Here is a 3,532-nt window from a genome sequence, read left to right on the forward strand (position 1 = left end):
CTTGCAGGGAAGAAGGGGCTGGAAAGAAGTATTTGAAGTCATGAAAGGCAAGGACCTACATCCAAGATTACTCTATCCAGCAAAGTTTTCATTTAGAATGGAAGGGCAGATAAAGTGCTTCTCAGATAAGGTCAAGTTCAAGGAGCTCATCATCACCAAGCCATTATTATATGAAATGTTAAAGGGACTTACCTAAGAAAAAGAAGATAAAAAGCATGTATAGTAAAATGACAGCAAACTCACAGTTATTAACAACCACGCCTAAAACAAAAGCAAACTAAGCAGACACCTAGAATAGGAACAGAACCACAGAAATGGAGATCACATAGAGGGTTAGCAACAGGGGAGTGGGAGGAGTAGAGGCAGGGAAAAGGTATAGAGCCTAAGTAGCATAGGTGGTAGGTAGAAAATAGATGGGATGGGGCAAGGATAACATGGGAAAAGTAGAAGCTAAAGAACTTATGACACATGGACATGAACTAAAGGGGGGGAATGTGGGTGGGAGGGGTGTGCAGGGTAGAGGGGAGTGAAGGGGGGAAATGGGATAACTGTAATAGCATAATCAATAAAATATATTAAAATAATAAATAAATAATATTAAGAAAAAGATGACATAGCTGAAATAGTCTGTTTCATAAAGCTGTATTAAATCCTCAAAAAATGGAATAACTTAGAAAATCTTTCCAATTTATGTGAAATTACTATTTTTGTTGTTTGCATGTAGCTTAGACTCTTTTAATGCTTGTATATACACTGAAATAATAAAATTACATATTCTAAAAATATCTCGCTTCATAGCACAATTGACATGCTTTGAAATTGTGCTTGAATAGGACATTTGGTAAACCATTTAATCAATTTGCATAACACAGTATTTAAAATGCCTTCCCAAAGCATATTTATCTATTTTTTATCCCCAGGGAAATTTAAATTTTATTTAAGTGCTTGTATGTCATTTTTGTGTTTATCTTGAAAAGTTGTATTTAACATTTTATAAAGACTTCCATTAGTATTAATCCAATAGATTAATTTCAGAGAATGTTTTTTAATTAAACTCTTGTTTTTTTAAAAATATTTTATAGTAATGCTTTATATCATACTTGTTTATAAGGTTTAGGTTGCAGGTACTTTAATGCAAAGATAATCTTACCTCTTCACACATAACCTTATGTGCTCACAGGATTTTTAAAGATGAGATGAGTTCAGAAACTCAGTGAAGGACATTCTCTGATTCTAAAGAGAAAGAAAACTGGTGACATGCAGATAAAGAGAATCAACCTAGTCTTAAAACTTATTGCTTTGTATTTTTGTCTTATAAACTTTGAATCGAACTTTTGCACAGGATCTGATCTGGATGAAATGTCATATCTGAGACTAATCCTTATCTCCTAAACGTTTCCTTTGTTTCTTCGATTCTTTGGACTTTACCCTCTTATTTTCCTGTGAGTGGCCCAGGGCTTTGATCTTGCAGTAAGCTCTGGCTCGCAACACAAACCTTTGCTTTGGTATGACACACAGAAGGACATGGGTATACTCAGCAAATCTGAATAGACAAGAGGTTACTTCTTCTGTGGTTAGGGCTGAGGGCAAATGGGGTAACTTCAGAATTTATTGTCTCCCATTACATTATGGGAAACTAAAAATTCACACGGGTATTTTAACTTGAAGAAAGTACACCTGTGAGAACAAGTTTGATATACAGTATATGTCTGTTTCTCATTTCATTTACAATAGTTTCTTGAGTTTTAAGTTGAAAGTTTTACCCTTTGTATTGCTGCAGACTTAAACAATGAGAATTTGAGCCATCTTTCAGATTCCAAATTCCTTTCTGGTGAAAAAAAGTACATTAAAATAGTTTTGAAACTGTACAATAAGTATAAACATTATTAATATACTAAGCACAGAATATATTATTCATGTTTTCTTTAGCCTAAATAATAATTAGAAATGCCAAATGCATAATAAAAGTAATAATATTTTTGCAAATAATACTTCATATTTTCTATTTATTTGCAAATAATATTTCATTTTCTTCAAAAAATATTTCATATTTCCTGATTATTTAAAATTTGTCTTACTTTAAAGAAAAAAGGTTCATAAAATTTTCTGAACCATATAATTCACTATACCCACAGTTTTAAGGAGTGTTCTCAATAATCTTGTACTGGAGATATGTATTTAGATTGAGACATCTATACATGTTACATATATATGTATAATAACCTCTAAAATTAGGTTATCATAAATAAAATGCTTCAATACTTAGATTGCTCTAAAGATGCTTAAAGAGAACTTCAAACGATTCCCTCCTTCAAGAAGATCTACTAATAAGTTAATTATAAACATAACAGTAGTGGTTTTTTAAGGCAGTTATCTTATTTTTGGTCTCCGTTCAAGCAAAAAATATTAAGAAGCAAGCCGGATCCAGCCATATGACTATATTAATGGCAAGTTGATCATTTTGAAATGGAGACAGACACTTTCATGTTTCTCAAAATAAAAGCAGCTAAGAAATTTGTTTTACATGCTTAACAAATGAGTAATTAGGATGGGAATATTTTACTTGCTGATATCAGACATTTCCCTAACAGACATTTGTGCTAACAGTTTTCCTGAAATTGGAGCTGAAAGAACCAGTTTAGAAATATGTTGGTAGACGACTCCAAACCGCACGTTATGGTAAGGGAGCAGTCTTGTTATCATGCTGTTCTGTCAGTCTTTTACTCCAAGTAGCAGAAACTTTTGGCATGTTGCTCTTTATTTATATATTTACATGCATACTTACATATTTTTTAAACTGGGACTCATCTGCTAGCTCCTAAACAAGCACTAAACTTTGTGAGTTCATAACCTGAATTCAAGTTGTAGGTAATGTTTGTAATTCTAAAAATGCCGACATTTGTCATTGTGAATTATGTTTCCTTTAGGAAATTCCTTTACCAAAGAGAGGCAGTCATTTCTGACACTAATCAGATGCCTCTGTGCTGACCCTTTTGCTGAATGAGGCCAGGCTTTCTACGTTATTAGTATTTAAAAAGAAATAACCATTCAGCATAGCATTTCAGTAAATAATGACCTACAAGACTTATTAGGCATATTCCACAAGTTTTCCCACCCACAGCAATGATTAACTCAGAAAACGTTACAGGGCTTTTCTTGTGTCAGCTGAGCAGGGCTTGTAGTTATTCATTCACATTTTTCCCTTAATCCAATGGCTTTGAATTCCTTGCTTTGCAAGCTCCTATATATAAAGACTAGAAACTGATTTTGGCTATGCAGAATTACATGCTTTTAGATGAAATTCAATCCATTGTAAAAGGTTTTGTTCAGAGCAACACTTTATTCCATGTTGAATTTGGATGACACGGAGAAGAACATGAGTTAACTGGGAACAGAAAGTGTGTTACCCAATTTTAAAAAGCTGTAGCAATGATTTCGAGAAAGACTAGAAAAAATTAAACACGGGTGAGTTTATTTAAGCCTTTTAAGGAAAAGAGGAAATACCGAAAGATAATTAAAAGCGCAGGGCTAA

The sequence above is a fragment of the Artibeus jamaicensis genome, unplaced genomic scaffold, assembly GCF_021234435.1.
Source record: "Artibeus jamaicensis isolate MK-2021 breed Jamaican fruit bat unplaced genomic scaffold, CSHL_Jam_final contig_548, whole genome shotgun sequence".
NCBI classification, from domain to species: domain Eukaryota; kingdom Metazoa; phylum Chordata; class Mammalia; order Chiroptera; family Phyllostomidae; genus Artibeus; species Artibeus jamaicensis.